This window comes from Mustelus asterias, chromosome 22 (genome assembly GCF_964213995.1).
Source record: "Mustelus asterias chromosome 22, sMusAst1.hap1.1, whole genome shotgun sequence".
In the NCBI taxonomy this organism is placed as follows: Eukaryota; Metazoa; Chordata; class Chondrichthyes; order Carcharhiniformes; family Triakidae; genus Mustelus; species Mustelus asterias.
In genome coordinates this window covers 6,393,802-6,416,198 of record NC_135822.1, presented here as the reverse complement: position 1 = coordinate 6,416,198, position 22,397 = coordinate 6,393,802, and the positions used below count along the sequence as shown (strand labels likewise).

The 22,397-nt window shown below is 47.0% G+C and overlaps 1 protein-coding gene across 3 annotated transcripts in view; it reads left to right on the top strand.

Annotated features, from left to right (window-relative positions):
• The window catches only part of pik3cd (phosphatidylinositol-4,5-bisphosphate 3-kinase, catalytic subunit delta), a 236,768-nt gene that overhangs the window by 1,460 nt on the left and 212,911 nt on the right, over window positions 1-22,397 (top strand). The gene's annotated exons all lie outside the window — the stretch shown is intronic.

Here is a 22,397-nt window from a genome sequence, read left to right as displayed (position 1 = left end):
TGTGCAGGTTAGGTGGATTGGCCATGCTAAATTGCCCCTTGTTCAGGGGGTCTAGCTTGGGTAAATGCATGGGGTTATGGGGATAGGGCCTGGGTGGGATTGTGTTTGGTGCAGACTCGATGGGCCACATGGCCTCCTTCTGCACTGTAGGATTCTATGTGTAAGGTGGCCACTGCGAAAGGGTTGCTGCTTTGAAACAAGGGACAGTTGATTTGCTAAGTTAACATTTATGCATTTCTGGGATAGATGAAAATGGAAATAAAGCATGAATCATCATGTTTACAGTACTCCGACTCATGAACGTTAGTGTGTGAGTAATCTAGTGTGAGGGAGGAAGTGAAGAGAGGAAATCTGGGGATTGTATCTCAATACTTAGAATATTAAACCTCAAAGGAAAGATTCGACTGCCTTTGGGCTCTGCCACGGCCTCTGGTTGCTCCCTGGCTTTCTCCTTGTAGACATTACATTTAAGTGAAAGTGCAGGATTGTCTCTGTTTCTGCGTTCATACTTTATTAAAGAAGTAACTGGGAGCATTTCATTAGACAGTCCCATGGGGTTACACCATTCTATTTCGCAGTATTCTCACATAATATAAACACTATAAATAGTTACAAAATGTCCTGGTTTCCTTTTAATAATGTTAGGATCTCATTGCTAGAGCTGTTTTTCAGAGATGTGATTAATTGTTCTCCTCAAGGTAACAGTGCATTTCTACTTCTAGGAGGTTGATTACAGAAGGGTTTATTGAGAGAGAAAAGCAATTCACATTTCTTTTTTATTCTGTGATACCCTGGGATTTGTACCACTATTATTTCCATTGGTTTAAGTTGGCTGAATAAGTTTAACTTCCATTTTTTGCTTTTCAGTCATAATAGGATTTTTCTGGGATCTTTACCTGTGGTTTAAGGTTCTTGTCCCATGATCCTTTCCATGCGAGCCACTATGTCATACTCTTGGAACCTATTTATATTTCATATTTTCCTTTCACTAACACCCGGTATTATGTTGATGGCAAAATCATCCTTTTTAAACTTCCAATGTCTGTTTGATGTAGTTAATGAAATTTTGTCTCCATCCAGCTTTTGTCTAAATATGGCAAAAATTACATTTAACTCCTTCAGTTGAAAACTAATCCTTATTAAATCTGGTGCTATACAGGATAATATTGTACAGCTCAATTTAATCTTGTACAATCTCAATTAATGAGATAGGATCTAATTTATTGGACCAGTCGTAGAATCTCAACAGTGCAGAAGATGGCCATTCAGCCCATTAAATTTGCACTGATTCTGTCTGACAGAGTATCTTTCCCAGGCCCAATCCCTGCCTTATTCCTGTAATCCCACACATTTATCCCACTAATCCCCCTAACCTACGCATCTTTGGACACTAAGGATCAATTTAGCACGGCCAATCCACCTAACCTGCACATCTTTCAGACTGTGGGAGGAAACTGGAACACCTGGAGGAAACCCACGCAGACACGGGGAGAACGTGCAAACTCCACACAGACAGTGACCCAAGGCCAGAATTGAACCCAGATCCCTAGCGCTGTGAGGCAGCAGTGCTAACCACTGTGCCACCATGCCGTGGGAAGTTTCGGGGGATTTAAACCCATTCAAGTTCTGCCTAAAAATGTATAAGAACATCGAACATAGAAAAGCTACAGCACAAACAGGCCCTTCGGCCCACAAGTTGCGCCGAACATGTCCCTACCTACTAGGCTTACCTATAACCCTCTATCTTACTAACTTCCATGAACTTATCCAAAAGTCTCTTAAAAGACCCTATCGAATCCGCCTCCACCACCCCTACCGGCAGCCGATTCCACGCACCCACCACCCTCTGAGTGAAAAACTTACCCCGAACATCTCCTCTGTATCTACTCCCCAGCACCCTAAACCTGTGACCTCTTGTGGCAATCATTTCAGCCTTGGGTAAAAGCCTCTGAGAATCCACTCTATCAATACCCCTCAACAGCTTATACACCTCTATCAGGTCACCCCTCATCCTTCGCCTCTCCAAGGAGAAAAGACCTAGCTCTCTCAACCTATCCTCATAAGGCATGCCACCTAATCCAGGCAACATCCTTGTAAATCTCCTCTGCACCCTTTCTATGGCTTCCACATCCTTTCTGTAATGAGGCGACCAGAACTGGGCACAGTACTCCAGATGGGGTCTGACCAGGGTCCTATACAGCTGTAGCATTATCTCCTGATTTCTAAACTCAATTCCTCTATTGATGAAGGCCAGTATTCCATACACCTTCTGAACCACAGCCTCCACCTGCGGCGCTGCTTTGAGCGTCCTATGAACCCAGACCCCAAGATCCTTCTGATCTTCCACACTGCCAAGTGTCTTACCCTTAATATTATATTCTTTCATCCTATTTGACCTGCCAAAATGAACCACCACACACTTATCTGAGTTGAAGTCCATCTGCCACTTCTCCGCCCAGTCTTGCTTCTTATCTATGTCTCATTGCAACTGCTCACATCCCTCTACACTATCCACAACCCCACCAACCTTTGAGTCATCAGCAAACTTGCCAACCCATCCTTCCACTTCCTCATCCAGGTCATTTATAAAAATCACGAAGAGCAAGGGTCCCAGAACAGATCTCTGGGGCACTCCACTGGTGACCGACCTCCAGGCTGAAAAATACCATCAACAACCACTCTTTGCCTTCTGTGGGCAAGCCAGTTCTGAATCCACAAAGCAATGTCCCCTTGTATCCCATGCCCCTTCACTTTCTCAATGAGCCTTGCATGCCTTGCTGAAATTCATATAAACTACATCTACCGCTCTTCCCTCGTCTGTGTCTAGTTACATCTTCAAAAAATTCAATTAGGCTCGTAAGGCATGATCTGCCTTGGACAAAGCCGTGCTGGCTATTTCTGATCATACTATTCCTCTCCAGATGTTCATAAACCCTGCCTCTCAGGATCTTCTCCATCAACTTACCAACCACTGAGGTTAGACTCACTGGTCTATAATTTCCTGGGCTATCTCTTCTCCCTTTCTTGAATAATTATAAATAATTTATAATTATTTGTAATTTCATTGGTGAAATTTTCAGATAGTTGTCACAGCTAATATCACCACTCTGTTTCTTAGGAATTTCTTAGAGAAGAATTTTGACTTGACAATCTGTTGACAGTGATTATTTTCAGAGAGTTAGCTGATCACTTTTGGATTGTTTCACTAAGTCTTGGTCCATCCGTGGAGATTCTAGGAAAATTTGTTGCAGTAAATTACATTTTCCAGAAGTAAACATGAAGGGGGTCAAGTTGCAAAAATAATGCAACAATATTTTAAATTTCATATTACTGAACACGAGAGCCTCAAACTTCTTACATTTTTCAAGCTGCTTCTAAAACTTTGGTTATGTGTGTTTCTTGCAGAAATTATGTGAAATATACAGAAGATGGGTTTATATATCTGTGTCGTAGCGTGCAAAGGCCAGCTTACATTTAAGAGGATTACAATGGCACAGCGGTTAGCACTGCTGCTTCACAGCGCCAAGGACCTGGGTTCAATTCTGGCCTCGGGTCACAGCCTGTGTGGAGTTTGCACATTCTCCCCGTGTCTGTGTGGGTTTCCTCCGGGTGCTCCGGCTTCCTCCCACACTCCAAATATGTGCAGATTGCTGGAGTTCACTGACACTCATAAGAAAAGGTCCTCCCTCCCTCCCTCCACCCCCTGCACCCACAAGCCTCATCATTCAGGACAGGACTTGCATTTATCTAGCACTTTTCACACTTTCAGAGCATCCCAGAGCACAAACGACTTTTGAAACACTGTTACAGCACTGTCTTTTGCAACAGCCAATTTGTACACAGCAAGCTCCCACAAACAGCAATCCTAGCATCCCTACAGTGGAGATAGAGGCCATTCAGCCCATCGAGTCTGCACTGACTACAATCCCACCCCGGCTCTATTCCCGTAACCCCACATATTTACCCTGCTAATCCCCCTGACATTAGGGTCAAGTTAGCATGGCCAATCAACCTCTCATGGTGGATTGGCCATGCTAAATTGCCCCTCCGTGTTCAAAGGTGTGTAGGTTAGGTAAATTGGCCATGGGAGATGTGAGAGGTTATAGGGGTAGGGTGGGGGAACAGGGTTTGAGTAAGATACTCTGTCGGAGAGTCGGTGCAGACTCGATGGGATGAATGGCCTCTTCTGCACTATAGGAATTCTGTGATAACTGGACCAACAACTCCGATGATGACCAGGATTCTGTTAAGCTGATGGGGGCCTCGTACAGTGGTCAGTGAACTGACGGGGTTCCTGTTAGTTCCTTGGGGAAGACCTTACAGAATCAAGTGTCTTTCAGGCCCTTCAATGGCTACAATCAGGTGCCCCTGGTGCAGAGGCCCCCCTGGTGCGGGGGTCTGCCTGCAGTGTTGCCACGGCATCAGGAGCAGTGGCAGCCGACAGCAATGCATCCACTTCAGGCCCAGAATCATCTTGGGATCCTAGACCAAAGGTGAGTGACAATGGGATGAGAGTCATAGCAGTAGAGTCTTAGAATCCCTACAGTGCAGAAGGGGGCCATTTGGCACCGACCCTCCAACAGAACATCCTACCCAGCCCCTATCCCACGTATTTACCCACTAATCCTCCTAACCCACACACAAAGGGGCAATTTAGCATGGCCAATCCACCAAACCAGCACGTCTTTCGGACTGTGGAAGGAAACTGGAGCACCTGGAGGAAACCCACGCAGACACGGGGAGAATGTGCAGACTCCACACCGACAGTGACCCAAGCCGGGAATCGAACCCGGGTCCCTGGCGCAGTGTGGCAGCAGGGCTAACCACCGTGCCAGATTCCAACTTGCATGTGAAATGTAACGATAATTTAACTGCAGAAGTATATTTTGCAACTGGTTAGCTTTCGCTCTCCCGTGGACTGCTAAATGTATTCCTGGAAAGATTAAGAAAAAGGATACTATTTATAAAGATGTGGCAAAGTTCAAAACATCTCAATTTTATTCCAAGTATTTACCCTTCGGATGTTTACAGACATGTGATCAGATAAGATAATAAGCCTTTTCCCCTTCCTGCAGCTTTACCATTTTCTTTCATCTTTTCAAGGTATTTGATGTCTTTGACTCCTTGGTAGCTTAATGTTCCAACAGCACTGCTAATCCCTCAGTAACTTCACTGAGGGGTTCACGACCCATCCACGATACCTGACAGCAAGGAGGCCATTGATCGAACCCTAACCTCCTCCCAGGCTGAGACAACATCACTTAAGATAACTTGGCATGGTACATTGGCCATGCTAAATTCTCCCTCAGTGTACCCGAACAGGTGCCGGCGTGTGGCGACGAGGGGATTTTCACAGTAACTTCATTGCAGTGTTAATGTAAGCCTACTTGTGACACTAATAAATAAACTTGATAACATCTGTTAGTATAATTGATTATTAAAATGATTTGACATAGACGATCTGGAGGAGGGGACCGAGTGTAAGGAACAAAGTTTGCGGATGACACAAAGATGAGTGGGAAAGCAAATTGCGTGGAGGATGTGGAAAGTCTGCAGAGAGATTTGGATAGGCTAAGTGACTGGGCGAGGATCTGGCAGATGGAGTATAACGTTGACAAGTGTGAGGTTATCCACTTTGGAAGGAATAATAGTAAAATGGACTATTATTTAAATGGTGAAAAATTACAACATGCTACTGTGCAGAGGGACCTGGGGGTCCTTGTGCATGAATCGCAAAAACTCAGTTTGCAGGTGCAGCAGGTAATCAAGAAGGCGAATGGAATGTTGGCCTTTATCGCGAGAGGGATGGAGTATAAAAGCAGGGAGGTCTTGCTGCAATGGTACAAGGTACTGGTGAGGCTGCAACTAGAGTACTGTGTGCAATTTTGGTCCCCTTATTTGCGGAAGGATGTATTGGCCTTGGAGGGAGTACAGAGAAGGTTCACCAGGTTGATACCGGAGATGAGGGGGTTAGCTTATGAGGGGAGATTGAGTAGATTGGGCCTGTACTCGTTGGAGTTTAGAAGGCTGAGGGGAGATCTTATAGAGACATATAAGATAATGAAGGGGCTGGACAGGGTAGAGGCAGAGAGATTCCACTTAGAAAGGAAACAAGAACTAGAGGACACAACCTCAAAATAAGGGGGAGTCAGTTTGGAACAGAGTTGAGGAGGAACTTCTTCTCTCAGAGGGTAGTGAATCTCTGGAATTCTCAGCCCATTGAAGCAGTGGAGGCTACCTCGTTAAATATGTTTAAGTCACAGGTAGATAGATTTCTGATCAATAAGGGAATTAAGGGTTATGGGGAGCGGGCGGGTAAGTGGAACTAAACCACTATCAGATCAGCGGGGCAGGCTCAAGGGGCTAGATGGCCTACTCCTGCTCCTATTTCTTATGTTCTTATGTTCTTGACTTACCAAGTTGCAAATATATTTCTGACAAAGGAATAGCATCAGATTAAATGAAGGTTGAGAAAGCTTTCTTCCCTCATCGGTAAGCATGTAATTGATTTTCTTTTAACTAATTTAAGTGTTAAACTACCTGCTTTTTAGTATCATAGAATCCCTACAGTGCAGAAAGAGGCCATTCAGCCCATCGAGCCTGCATCGACAACAATCCCACCCATGCCCTATCTCCGTAAGCCCACGTATTTACCCTGCTAATCCCCTTAACTAAGGGGCAATTTAGTATGGCCAATCCACCTAACCCCTGCTTCTTTTTGGACTGGGAGGAAACCGGAGCACCCGGAGGAAACCCATGCAGACACGGGGAGAAGGTGCAAACTCCACACAGACAGTCGCCCAAGGCTGGAATGGAACCCAGGTCCCTGGCGCTGTGAGGCAGCAGTGCTAACCACTGTGCCACCATGCCTGGTTTGGGTTATATTCTGTGCAACACTGATATTCTGATGATAAATCATATTAATATATATTCAGATCCTGAAATTAGAAAATTTTAAATGCCTGCAATGTATTTATTCCCTATGGGCCAGTCACAGTCTAGGGAGCTAATGAATAATGGACAGTGCTCTAAAAGATTTAATCCATAAATATGCAATCCTAACATCTGTAGCTGTTGCCAAATATTCTGACATATGGCGGATACATACGGGAAACAGTGACTCAACTTCTTTTGCAGGTAATCAGGTTATGAATGAGTTATAGCAATTTCCTTACAAAAGCAATAAACTGGGTTCTCTGCTTCCTATTATGTTCTGTTTACTGCCAAAGAATTGGAAATTTAGAAATTTTAAGCTTTATTTTATTATGAAATGCAGGATGCTTTTAATGCTCTGCATTGTCTCGGTGGAGATAATTTTGGTATCTTTTGCAGTTCTGGTTGTCCCCAGCTGTTTAAAAAATTGTAAATCTGAATTTTTATCGTACATCATAGAATCCCTGCAGTGCAGAGGGAGGCCATTCAGCCCATCGAGTCTGCACTGACTCTCAAACAGTATCGCACCCAGGCCCCATCCCTGAAACACCACGTCGTTTACCCCACTAATCCCCTTAACCGACATATCTTTGGACGCTAAGGGGAAATCTACCATGGCCAATCCCCCTATCGGTGTGGAGATTTTTGGCTGCACGGTGGCACAGTGGTTAGCACTGCTGCCTCACAGCACCAGGGACCTGGGTTCGATTCCCGGCTTGGGTCACTGTCTGTGTGGAGTTTGCACATTCTCCAAATGTCTGCGTGGGTTTCCTCCGGGTGCTCCGGTTTCCTCCCACAATCCAAAGATGTGCAGGTGGATTGGCCATGCTAAATTGCCCCTTGGTGTCAGGGGGACTAGCTAAGGTAAATGCATGGGGTTATGCACCTAGGGCCTGGGTGGGATTGGTGGTCCTTGCAGACATGATGGGCCTAATGGCCTCCTTCTGCACTGTAGGATTCTATGTCTAGACTGCGCATCTTTGCAGTGTGGGAGGAAACCGGAGCACCTGAAGGAAACCCACATAGACATGGGGAGAACGTGCAAATTCCACACAGACAGTCACCCAAGGCTGGAATTGAACCTGGGTTCCTGGTGCTGTGAAGCAGCAGTGCTAACCACTGTGCCCCTCCCCACCGCCTACCTTCCATTGTCCCTCATGCTGTCGCTTTCGATGGTGTGTTTGGCGACCCAGTTTGGTAACTCAGGTTTTATTAAAATACGTTTCATGCTGAACTTGGTCACTAATGTGTCGTAATGGGAGTAAAGACAAATGGAAAGCTGAGGTTATTATTCTTGGAGACCTGCTGCAGTGTAATCTACTTTTTGTGAAACGTTGATGTAATACGATTGGTCATTATTACAGTCCAATATCCTTACAGGTGCGGGGTGGCATGGTGGCACAGTGGTTAGCACTGCTGCTTCACAGCGCTAAGGACCCGGGTTCAATTCCCGGCTGTGTGGAGTTTGCACTTTCTCCCCGTGTCTGCGTGGGTTTCCTCCGGGTGCTCCAGTTTCCTCCCACAGTCCGAAAGACATGCTGGTTAGGTGCATTGGCCGTGCTAAATTCTCCCTCAGTGTACCCAAACAGACGCCAGAGTGTGGCGACTAGGGGATTTTCACAGTAACTTCATTGCAGTGTTAATGTAAGCCTACTTGTGACACTAATAAATAAACTTAAACTTTTATTTTTTATTTTGATAAGTTCTTAATTGTGAGATATTGCACTTTGGAGGGACAAACCAAAGAAGAACGTACAGGGTAAATGGTAGGACTCTGAAGAGTGCAGTTGAACAGAGGGATCTGGGAATACAGGTACAGAATTCCCTAAAAGTGACGTCACAGGTGGATAGGGTCGTAAAGAGTGCCTTTGGTACATTGGCCTTTATAAATCGGAGTATCGAGTATAAAAGTTGGAGTGTTATGGTAAGGTTATATAAGGCATTGGTGAGGCCGAATTTGGAGTATTGTGTACAGTTTTGGTCACCTAGTTACAGGAAGGATGTAAATAAGATTGAAAGAGTGCAGAGAAGGTTCACAAGGATGTTGCCGGGACTTGAGAAGCTGAGTTACAGAGAGAGATTGATTAGGTTGGGACTTTATTCCCTGGAGCGTAGAAGATTGAGGGGAGATTTGATAGAGGTGTATAAGATTTTGATGGGTATAGATAGAGTGAATGCAAGCAGGCTTTTTCCGCTGAGGCTAGGGGAGAAAAAAACCAGAGGGCATGGGTTAAGGGTGAAAGGAGAAAAGTTTAAAGGGAATATTAGGGGGGGCTTCTTCACGCAGAGAGTGGTGGGAGTGTGGAATGAGCTGCCGGATAAAGTGGTAAATGCGGGGTCACTTTTAACATTTAAGAAAAACTTGGACAGGTTCATGGATGAGAGGGGTGTGGAGGGATATGGTCCAAGTGCAGGTCAGTGGGACTAGGCATAAAATGGTTCGGCACAGACAAGAAGGGCCAAAAGGCCTGTTTCTGAGCTGTAATTTTCTATGGTTCTAAAACGGTTTCTGAGCTTGTGCTGTTTTCCCTAATTCCAGCTGCAATGCTCAGTTCAAAAAAATCATTAACAGGCCGGGGTGAATGAAACCAAGTAAAAATAATTGTGCAGTAAAAAAAATAGTAGCTTGTTCAACTTGGACAAAATTCGGAAGGAACTCTGCCTTAAATCACTCAAATGTATCTTCTGCTGGGTTGAGTGAAGAGCAGTGATTGTGATGCCCGCTGTTAGAATGCAACACTCTCAGGGGAAATGTTACATGGGTAAGACAGTTACATGGGTAAGACGGGTATAGAGGAATATGGGCCAAATGCGGGCAACTGGGACTAGCTTCGGGATTTTTTAAAAAAGGGCTACATGGACAAGTTGGGCCGAAGGGCCTGTTCCATGCTGTAAACCTCTATGACTCTATGTTAAACCAACGGTCTATCTGCCCCTCTGGTGAACAGGAAACTTACAAGGCGCTGTTTGCAGTAGATCTCAGCAAGTTCTCCTGGTGACCTGGCCAACATTTACCCCCTCAACCCAATATTACTAAAAGCAGATCCTGGTGTCCTGGCCAACACTCATTGCTCAACTAAATATTAGTATAAGCAGCTAGTCTGGTCATTTATCTTTTTGGGGCGGCACGGTGGCGCAGTGGTTAGCACTGCTGCCTCACAGCACCAGGGACTCGGGTTCAATTCCAGCCTCGGGTCACTGTCTGTGTCGAGTCTGCACGTTCTCCCCGTGTCTGCGTGGGTTCCCTCCGGGTGCTTCCGTTTCCTCTCACAGTCCAAAGATGTGCGGGTTAGGTTGATTGGCTATGCTAAATTGACCCTAATATCAGGGCATTAGCAGGGTAAATATGTGGGGTTATGGGAATAGGGTCTGGGTGGGATTGTGGTCAGTGCAAACTCGATGGGCTGAATGGCCTCTATCTCCACTGTAGGGATTCTATGATTGCTGTTTGTGGGAGCTTGCTGTGTACAAATTGGCTGTTGCAAAAACCAGTGTTGTAACAGTGTTTCAAAAGTCATTTGTGCTCTGGGATGCTCCGAAGGTGTGAAAAGTGCTAGATAAATGCAAGTCCTGTCCTGAATGATGAGGCTTTGTGGGTACAGTGGGTGGAGGGAGGGACGACCTTATGAACGTCAGTGAACCCCAGCAAGCGCTCAGTAACTCTTCTGGTTTCTTTTTTTTGTGTGGAAAACTAAGCGTGGGGTTTTCCGGCCCTTGAGGGCAGCTGGATATTCCAGGCCCGCCAGAGGTGACCCCCACCCCACCTGCGTCGGGTTCCCTGGTGGTGCATCCAATGAGCAGCATGAGTGGCCATTGACCTCGGTGGGACTGGAAGATCCCACTGGCAGCCAATGGTGAGCCTCTTCTGCTGCTGGAAAACCCACTGCGGCGGGGCTGGAAAATCTTGGCTTAAATGTTGACCAAACTGAGAGTAGTCGCCATGCTTTTGAGAGTTTTCTTGCTCGAGTTTTTAATTGGAAGAAGCAATGTGTCCTCTTTTTAAAAAAAAAAAGTCTTTTGGATCTTCCTCTGCTGTGGGTACAATCGCTTTCAACTGCGTTTTGGGATGAAAGAATTAAAATATGTTTCACAAACCTTCCGGTGGATTCCAGGAATCTGCGTTTGTCCTCGGTGGATGCTGTTTCATTTGTAATTCTTAAAACCATTTTGCTTTACACTGACAGTTGTATTTATTCAAGCTGTGAGCTGAAATTCTCAATTCTATCACTAACATTCGGAATGAAATATCGCAGCCAGCACAGAATTCTTTTCACTTTAAAACTTGGCTCACTTCATGTACAGATCCTGCAGAAATGTTCCAGTCTGTGTTTACTTCCTTTGTGTGACCTTTTGACTGTCCAGAGTGATTTAACACACCTGTATCAGCATCTTTTGCAGAGGGTTTTCTTGCTGTCAACTTGCTTTTCTCGTTTTGCTTCATTTCCTTAGTAAGCAGCTGCAATTAAATTGCAAGTCAGATTTGTCATCGTTTAGGCTGACTAATGATGTTTCATTCAGACTGACGGTAAGAGTTTTCTTTCAGGACTCCGTGCTGCGAGTGTTAAAGTAATCCACAATAATGTGCAGGGTTGCAATTAATAGTATTGTTGTCACAGATCCCATAATGCAACATATTTTATACCTCCCTATTAACAAAGGCTTTCATTTGTATTGACCATAAGATATAGGAGCAGAATTAGGCCATTCGGCCCATTGAGTCTGCTCTGCCATTCGATCATGGCTGATTAGTTTCTCACGGCAGTCACGGGGATTCAGCCTTGGATCTTCGGGTAAGCGTTCTCCAAGGCGGCCTTCACGACACACGACAGCGCAGAGTCGCTGAGCAGAAACTGATAGCCAAGTTCCGCACACATGAGGACGGCCTAAACCGGGATGTTGGATTTATGTCACATTATCAGTAACCCCCACAGTTTTCCCCCTGAATTTCACTAGCTGTTCTGTCTGGAGACAATACACATCTCTTTAGCCTGTGTTTAATGTTCCCTCCACCCACATTATCTGTACCTTTAAGACCTGGCTGGCTGTAGAGATTTGCATTCTAATTAGTATTCTGTAACTTGATTTCTGTGTCTCTGTGCCCTGTTTGAGAACAGATCTCCACTCCATCTGACGAAGGGGCAGCGCTCCGAAAGCTTATGGTATTTGCTACCAAATAAACCTGTTAGACTTTAACCTGGTGTTGTGAGACTTCTTACTGTAGTTTCTCAACCCCATTCTCCCGCCTTTCCCCTGTAACCTTTGATCCCCATACCAATCAAAAACCTATCTATGTCTGTCTTAAAGACACTCAATGACCTGGCCTCCACAGCCTTCTGTGGCAATGAATTCCACAGATTCACCACCCTCTGGCTGAAGAAATTCCGCCTCATCTTAACTCTAAAGGGTCCGTCCCTTTACTCTGAGGCTATGCCCTCGGATCCTAGTCTCTCCTACTGGAAACATCTATCCCAGGTCTACTCTATCCCAGGACTTTCAGTATTCTGTAACTATAACACCTTATCATGTTTCACGTACAGTGAAATACTTTGAGATGTGGTGGTTTTGTAACCTTGATGCCACATTTGATCCCGAGATGAGTTTCCAACCTCATATCCGTGCCATCACCAAGACTGCCTATTTTCACATCCGTAACATCGCTCCTGTCTCTGCCAAAACCCTTGTTTCACACTCCTGGCTGTCTCGCACATTCTACCCTCTGTAAACTTGTCATCATCCAGCTGCCTGTGTCTTAACTCTCAGCAGGTCTTGATGCCCCGTCACCCCTGTGCTCGGAGACCTGCTTCAGCTCCTGGTGAAAGAACCGCTTAATTTTAAAATTCTCATCCTTGTTTTCAATTCCCTCCATGGCCTCACTCCTCAATATCTCTGCAATCCTCTCCAACCCCACAATTCTCCCGAGATAATTACGCTCCTCTAATATTGGTCTCTTTGGCATTCCCAATTATAATTGCCTTGACATTGGTAACCATGACGTTCATCCCTACACCTCTCTGCCTCTCTACCTCACTTTCCCCCTTGAAGACACTCTTTAAATCCTACCTCTTTGACATAGAATCATAGAATCCTACAGAGCAGAAGGAGGCCATTCGGCCCATTGTGTCTGCACCGACCGCAATCCCACCCAGGCCCTATCCCCATAACCCCATGTATTTACCCTAGCTAGCCCCCTGATACTAAGGGGCAATTTAGCATGGCCAATCCACCTAACCCACGCATCTTTGGAGTGTGGGAGGAAACCGGAGCACCTCTTTGACTAAGGTTTTAGACATAGAGTCCCTACAGTGTAGAAGGAGGCCATTTGGCCCATCAAACCTGCACTGACAACAATCCCACTCAGGCCCTTTCCCCGTAACCCCATGTATTTACCCCACTAAGGGACAATTCAGCATGGCCAATTCACTTAACCAGCACATCTTTGGAGTGTGGGAGGAAACCGGAGCACCCGGAGGAAACCCACGCAGACACGGGGAGAACGTGCAAACTCCACACAGACAGTCACCCGAGGCAGCAATTGAACAATTTCCAGCACCATTATGTCATAGAATCCTACAGTGCAGAAAGAGGCCATTCGGCCCATCGAGTCTGCACCGACCACAATCCCACCCAGGCTCTACCCCCATATCCCTACATATTTACCCACTAATCCCTCTAACCTATGCATCCCGGGACACGAAGGGGCAATTTTTAGAATGGCCAATCAACCTAGACCGCACATCCTTGGACTGTGGGAGGAAACCGGAGCACCCGGAGGAAATCCACTCAGACACTGGGAGAATGTCTATGTGGAGTTTGCTCAATGACCCGAGCCAGGATTCGAACCCGGGTCCCCGGTGCTGAGAGGCAACAGTGCTAACCACTGTGCCACCCCAATCTGACCTAATGTCACCTTCTGTATCTCGGGGTTTTACTTTGTTTTATACTGCCGCTGTGAAGCACCTTGGGATGTTTCATTACAGTAAAGGTGCTATATGAAGATAAGTTGTTGTTGGTGATTGCTATGTAACCACTGCAAGACAATGCCAAGAAGTGTTTGCTTCCCCAGGCCCAGTCATGATGTTTGACGTGCAAAATGTTACAGGATGTGTTTGTTGTATTTCAGTTAAATCTGATTTCCTTTAAAAACATTCATCTTAAACCTTTTTTTGTTCCTATTGCTTTGATTTAATTTATGATTGACACATTAGCATACAGTGAAAAGTATTGTTTCTTGCGTGCTATACAGACAAAGCATACCGTTCATAGAAAAAGAAAGGAGAGAGTGCAAAATGTAGTGTTACAGTTATAGCTAGAGTGTAGAGAAAGATCAACTTAGAGCAAGGTTGGTCCATTCAAAAGTCTGATGGCAGCAGGGAAGAAGCTGTTCTTGAGTCGGTTGGCACATGACCTCAGACTTTTGTATCTTTTTCCCAACGGAAGAAGGTGGAAGAGAGAATGTCCGGCGTGCGTGGGGTCCTTGATTATGCTGGCTGCTTTTTTCCGAGGCAGCGGGAAGTGTAGACGGAGTCAGTGGATGGAAGGCTGATTTGAGTGATGGATTGGGTTACACTCGCGACCTTTTGTAGTTTCTTGCGGTCTTGGACAGAGCAGGAGCCATACCAAGCTGTGATACAACCAGAAAGAATGCTTTCTATGGTGCATCTGTATTGTGAGGCCCTTTCCGGCTTTGAATATATTTTGTGATTCTCCTAATCTTTGGAATTATGGGATGAGCATAGAAAAAAACCCACTTGTTATATTTCTTAGGATTTGCAGAAAAAGACACTAAGGATTGCTGGCACCATCAACTCCTTTGAAACACTGCCAAGCTTGCTCTTAGCAAGGAGCTGGCTTCTATTATTTATGATCAGCAGAATCTTGGCTGAAATGATACATGAACAATTTCCAGCACCATTATGTCATAGAATCATAGAATCCTACAGTGCAGAAAGAGGCCATTCGGCCCATCGAATCTGCACCGACCACAATCCCACCCAGGCTCTACCCCCATATCTCTACATATTTACCCACTAATCCCTCTAACCTATGCATCCCGGGACACGAAGGGGCAATTTTTAGAATGGCCAATCAACCTAGCCCGCACATCTTTGGATTGTGGGAGGAAACCAGAGCACCCGGAGGAAACCCACTCAGACACTGGGAGAATGTCTATGTGGAGGTTGCTCAATGACCCGAGCCGGGATTCGAACCCAGGTCCCTGGAGCTGTGAAGCAGCAGTGCTAACCACTGCTACCGTGCCGCCCATGTCTGGAGTTTGACTTCTGTGTGGACTAGATTTTCTGGGGAGTTGCTTGCAATAAATTGGACAATAACAATGTGGATGTTGTGGCAGGCACAGTGAGTTGTCAGAACCCCTAATCTCTGGTTCCCGAATACATTCAATCATGTTTATTACAAATGGGATTATATAAGCAGCATTGTGTGTAATCCAGATTGGGACTCTGCCCATTTTTTGGTGCAATTTAAGTCCGCAACCTGAATGTTTGTGTGTTTTATTTTGTCTGTCTGCTCAATGAATATGTTTTTATTGGTTACCGTTTGAAAAGTCCAGCATTTACAGCAAGCTAATGGTCAAAGTGGCCTCCGTTGTGGGGACAAGATGGAGGTTATGGGGGTCGGCAGCAGTGACTGGCGGGAGCAGAGACCGAGCAAAGGTGGCCCTCGGATCAGGATGGGTGTTCAGAGGCTTAAAACAACACTTGGATCTTCGAAGGTTTCACAGCACTGGGGGCAGAATTGTGGAGACCAGCAATATTCCCTCAGGATTGCTCCTGTAGCATAGGTTTTATCATGGGAGTTGGAGATTCTGGACCTTGGCAGCACTGGTCTTAGGGGGGTCCTAGGGATCCTAGCTAGCTTGGGGGGGCGGGGTGGGGGTGGAAATCTGTTATGTAATTGTATTCTTACTAGCTTATTGAGCTTTGGTGTATTAATGTATTCACTGGAAGTGACGTCGTAAGTCCCTAGGCGGGGAAATAGACAGAGAAGCAACAGCCATGTAAGAAAGCACTCAACTGTAAATAAATCTTTAAGGTTTTTAACCTTCTGTGCTATCTAGTGTCATTCTCCAATACACAACAGGAGGATTCTGAGTTGGTAGCTCTCAGAGGTGGTTTTACACTGGGGATGTCTAGAGAAGTGAATGCAGAGTAGGTAGACGTAGACAGCATTGAGTAAGGATTTTGCATTTACTGTACTGATGAGGATTAGGTGGCCTCGTAGCCAGAGGGGACAGGTTCGTGGGCATTAACCTATCTGGGTATCGCTTATCAGTAGGTGGTGCCAACATGATGGGAACAGGAGCAGGGGTGGGTTGTGTAGTAGTTTGTGGAGAAACCTGGAAAATTGGGTTTCTCTGCACCTTGTGGAATGTTAACTCCCCAGTGCTTGACCTTCTAGCAAACCCCACTCCCCTGCCTTAACCCGTAACCTCACACATTCTTTCTTTTCAGCTGGCAATCCAATTTGCTTTTGAATACCTCGATCGAGCCTGCCTCCACCACCCTCTCGGGAAGTTCCTTCCAGAGGCCAACCACCCTCTGGGTGAAAAAAAATTTCCTCCCATCACTTCTAATCCTTCAGTCCATTAATTTGAATCTGTGCCCTCGAGTCTGTGATGCTCCCTTGAGTGAGAACAATTTCTCACTACTTACCCTGTCCATAGCTCTCAGGATCGTGAACAGAATCATAAAATCCCTGCAGTGCAGACGGAGACTGTTTGGCCATCTGCACCAACAGCAGTCGGGGGGAGGGGGGGGTGACAGGGATAGGGCCTGGGTGGGATTGTTGTTGGTGCAGGCTCGATGGGCCGAATGGCTTCCTTCTGCACTGTAGGGATTCTATGATTCTATACCAAAGTAGATGCTTTACCACTATTTAGTAAGTAGCGGTAGGCCTGGAAAAACTATGCGGCCACAATTGAATCCACAAAGTGGGTTAGATCTGATTCTTACAACCTCTTTAACACGTATCAAATGCCAACTCGCCAACACCCTAGTCCATTCACCCATGTTGAGCAAAAGGGTTCGAGCAGGCGATGCAGGTTGTGTTGCAAAGACGCACGGGAGTTTAAGACAAGCCAACACAGAGCAGACCCCACGTAGCGAATGACAAAGTTGGCTTCCACCCACACCCACTTTTGTATTCAGCGTATAAGTCGATCCTCATTTATGGAGGGATTTTCCGAGACCTGCACTCTGCCACCTACACTGAAGACATCGAACCAGACTGAGCTTCGCAGTAAGAATATCTACTATCCTCTAAATTCAGTAATGTGGGAACTTTTATCATAGAATCCCTACCGTGCAGAAGGAGGCCATTCGGGCCATCCAGTTTGCACCAACACAATCCCACCCAGGTCCTATCCCCGTGACTCCACATATTTGCCCCACTAATCCTGCTAACTACACATTTTGGGACACTGAGGGTCAATTTAGCATGGCCAATCTACCTAACCTGCACATCTTTGGACTGTGGGAGGAAACTGGAGCACCTAGGGGAAAGGTTCGTGAATGAAATCCAACCCATGACACAAACCAGCCTCCTATCCATTGACTCTGTCTACGCTTCTCTCAGCAAAGCAGCCAGCATAATTAAGGACCCCACTCACCCTGGACATTCTCTCTTCCACCTTCTTCCATCGGGAAAAAGGTACAAAAGTCTGAGATCATGTACCAACCGACTCATTAACAGCTTTTTCCCTGCTGCCGTCAGACTTTTGAATGGACTTGCCTCACATTAAATTGATCTTTCTCTACACCCTAGCTATGACTGTAACATTCTGCACTCTTTCCTTTCCTTCTGCCCTATGTACTTTATGAATGGTATGCTTTGTCTGTCTAGCACGCAATAAACTTTTCACTGTATCCCAATACATGCGACGTAAATCAAATAAAAACCCACGCAGACAGTGTGCCAACTCCGCATACAATCACCCGAGCCAGGAATCGAACCCGGGTCCCTGGTGCTGTGAGGCAGCAGTGCTAACCACTGTGTCACCATGCCGCTATCATTCACAATTAGTAAATATGCACCCTACAAGCGTCACCCACTAGCTAGAGGAGAAATCGCAGCAAAGGCCTTTACATCGCGGATCAGAGCAAAACCATCTGCACTTTTCTGCAGATAGTTAAACTGGTTTTGCATTCTTTTAGAGTCGGAGAGGTTTACAGCATGGAAACAGGCCCTTCGGCCCAACTTGTCCATGCTGCCCTTTTTTTTAAAAAAACCCCAAAGCTAATCCCAATTGCCCTCATTTTGCCCATATCCCTCTATACCCATTGTACCCATGTAACTGTCTAAATGCTTTTTAAAAGACAAAATTGTACCCGCCTCTCCTACTGCCTCTGGCAGCTTGTTCCAGCCACTCGCCACCCTCTGTGTGAAAAAATTGCCCCTCTGGACACTTTAGTATCTCTCCCCTCTCACCTTAAACCTATGCCCTCTAGTTTTAGACTCCCCTAGCTTTGGGGAAAAGATATTGACTATCTAGCTGATCTGTGCCCCTCATTATTTTATAGACCTCTATAAGATCACCCCTCAGCCTGCCACGCTCCAGAGAAAAAAGTCTGAGGAAGAGTTCAAGCCTTTAAAAACACACTGCAGTTAAATGGTGACTCACACAAACAGTCTCGTGTGAGTGACCGTTGAAAAACAATGGAGGATTGGAACCCCGTGCCCGTGAACCAAAGTAACACGAGCAACACTTCATGTGATTTCATTTATTGTATTTCAATCTCGGAGCATGCTTGGCTTGCGTAATGCCTGACTCGTGTGGGTGTAACTTAATTATGAAGTGTGCGGCCATACTTTAGTGTCACCACCTTGCGTGACTCTGTTTTCTCTGCCAGTATCGTTTCGGTCTGATTTTGTAATCACACTGGCTAATCTGATAAATACCCTGATGCATTTTTAAAGCATTTGCAAAGAAGTGGCAAAGTTCTCTCGATTTCTTTGTTACTGTTGAATGTACTGACGTTTATTTGATTTCTGGCTTCGTGAGTGAAATCTTGCTTGTAATCCTAAATCAGGCTTTAGAAAACAAATCTCTGCATCAGAAAGCACTGTTGGTGTATAGGAATATCTTTTTGTCAACAAGTGCTACAGGATATAGCGGCACCATAGCACAGTGGTTAACACTGCAGCCCCACAGCACCAGGGACCCGGATTCAGTTTCGACCTTGGGTGACTGTCTGCGTGGAGTTTGCACGCCCTCCCCGCGTCTGCGTGGAGTTTGCACGCCCTCCCCGCGTCTGCGTGGAGTTTGCACGCCCTCCCCGCGTCTGCGTGGAGTTTGCACGCCCTCCCCGCGTCTGCGTGGAGTTTGCACGCCCTCCCCGCGTCTGCGTGGAGTTTGCACGCCCTCCCCGCGTCTGCGTGGAGTTTGCACGCCCTCCCCGCGTCTGCGTGGAGTTTGCACGCCCTCCCCGCGTCTGCGTGGAGTTTGCACGCCCTCCCCGCGTCTGCGTGGAGTTTGCACGCCCTCCCCGCGTCTGCGTGGAGTTTGCACGCCCTCCCCGCGTCTGCGTGGAGTTTGCACGCCCTCCCCGCGTCTGCGTGGAGTTTGCACGCCCTCCCCGCGTCTGCGTGGAGTTTGCACGCCCTCCCCGCGTCTGCGTGGAGTTTGCACGCCCTCCCCGCGTCTGCGTGGAGTTTGCACGCCCTCCCCGCGTCTGCGTGGAGTTTGCACGCCCTCCCCGCGTCTGCGTGGAGTTTGCACGCCCTCCCCGCGTCTGCGTGGAGTTTGCACGCCCTCCCCGCGTCTGCGTGGAGTTTGCACGCCCTCCCCGCGTCTGCGTGGAGTTTGCACGCCCTCCCCGCGTCTGCGTGGAGTTTGCACGCCCTCCCCGCGTCTGCGTGGAGTTTGCACGCCCTCCCCGCGTCTGCGTGGAGTTTGCACGCCCTCCCCGCGTCTGCGTGGAGTTTGCACGCCCTCCCCGCGTCTGCGTGGAGTTTGCACGCCCTCCCCGCGTCTGCGTGGAGTTTGCACGCCCTCCCCGCGTCTGCGTGGAGTTTGCACGCCCTCCCCGCGTCTGCGTGGAGTTTGCACGCCCTCCCCGCGTCTGCGTGGAGTTTGCACGCCCTCCCCGCGTCTGCGTGGAGTTCCTCTGGGTGCTCCAGTTTCCTCCCACAGTCCAAAAGACGTGCTGGTTAGGTGGATTGCCCTTTCGTGTCCCAAGATGTGTAAATTATGTGGATCAGTCATGCTAAATGTGTGGGGTTATAGGGATAGGGCAGGGTAGAGGGCCTGGGTAAGATACTCTTGTCAGAGTTGATGGGCCGAATGGTCTCCTTCTGCACCGTCAGGATTCTATGATATAGTTGTCTGGAAATTCACCATTGAATGAATCTCTGTTTCTATAGCTGTGTAATTCTGTCACTTTTTATCATTGAAAGATATTGGGTGGAATTTCCCATTCCGCCCACCACGGGAGTCATTGTGGGAGGGACACGGACCATGCAAAGATCCGTTGACGCCAGACGGGATTTTCTGGCCTCGGGGTGGGCATGGCCGAAAAACCCGCCCATTAATACCAAGTGCAGCATAATTTAGTAATCAAGTTAGTGACCTGGTGCCTATGTGTGGGACTTTTGAGATTATTTCCATGGGCCATGCCTTAAATTGCATACGGATACATGATCACAGAATCCTACAATACAGAAGAGGCCCTTCGGCCCATCGAGTCTGCACCAGCGCATGAAAGGCCCTGACCTGCCCACCTAATCCCACTTGCCAGCACTTGGCCCAGAGCCTTGAATGTAATGGCGTGCCAAGTGCTCATCCAGGTACTTTTTAAAGGATGTGAGGCAACCCCCCTCCACCACCCTCCCAGGCAGCGCATTCCAGACCATCACCACTCTATGGGTAAAAATGTTTTTCCTCAAACCTCCCACCCCTCACTTTTAACTTGTGTTCCCTCGTAACTGACCCTTCAAGGGGAACAGCTGCTCCCTATCCACCCTGTCCATGCCCCTCATAATCTTGAATACCTCAGTCAGGTTGCCCCTCAGTCTTCTCTGCTCCAGAGAAAACAACCCAAGCCTATCCAGCCTTTCTTTACAACTTAAACGCTCCATCCCAGGCAGCATCCTTGTGAATCTCCTCTGCACCCCCTCCAGTGCATTCACGTCCTTCCTATAATGTGGCGACCAGAACTGCACACAGTGCTCCAGCTGTGGCCTTGCCAAAGTTCTATACAACTCCATCATGATCTCTCTGCTTTTGTGATCTATACCCTGATGGATAAAGGCGAGTGTGCCATATGCCTTTTTCACCACCCTATTAACCTGCCTTTCCACCTTCAGGGATCTATGGACAAACACGTCAAGGTCCCTTTTGTTCTTCAGAACTTCCCAGTGTCAGACCTTCCATAGTATACTTAATTTCAGTGCCTACTCTGAACTTTCAAACGTTTGTTTAATTCAATCCTTATGAAGTTAGCAATAAGCGAGCACTCCCACCCATGTCTAAAATGGAAGTTGGAAAGTTAAATAATGTAGGAACTGAAAGCAGAAAGTGCTGCAAATACAGAGGAAGATCAGCCGTCACATTTTGGAGGGAGAAAATGGGTTCATGTTTGAGAGGCGGCGCTCTCTTGTTTTCTAAAGAAGCATCTGAAGCATAATCTTGCCCCCGATCTGTGTGTTCCCATCATAGAATCCAAACAGTGCAGAAGGAGGCCATTCGGCCCATCGAGCCTGTACCGAACACAATCCCACCCAGGCCCCATCCCCGTAACCCCACGCATTTACCCTGCTAATACCACTGACACTCGGGTCAATTTAGCACGGCCAATCCACCTAACCCGCACATCTTTGGACTGTGGGAGGAAACTGGAGCGCCCGGAGGAAACCCACGCAGACACGGGGAGAATGTGCAAACTCCACACAGACAGTGACCCGAGGTTGGAATTGAACCTGGGACCCTGGCGCTGTGAGGCAGCAGTGCTAACCACTGTGTCACCTTGCCACCCCACATGATACTTTCACATGATAAGTCCAGTAGTCGGCTGTAAAGGAACAGTGCTTTATTGCACAAAACAAAATAAAGCACAAACCACAAGCCTGTGGCGAACATGAACAAGTCCCAACCGGGACAATGCAATAATGGACCCACTCAGGGGCTTGCTTTATACAGGACTCGGTATACGAGCTCCACCTGGTTAGTTAATTGCCAATCCCCAGGGAGCTCTTATTCAACAGGTCCTACAGGGAGGTAAATTAGTGATTCCCCTTGCAAGTCATGGGTGTTGTCACGTATACTTTTCTCCATAATAGCTTAAATACTAGCAGCCTGGGGAACCAAACACACACAGGAAATGGAAGCAGGAGTAGGCCATTCAGCCCCTCCATTTTGCTCTGCCATTCAAAAAAATCATGGCTGATCTGCCACCCCAACTTTAGATGCCTGGCCTGACCCTAAAGTCCTTTAGTATCCAATAACCCCC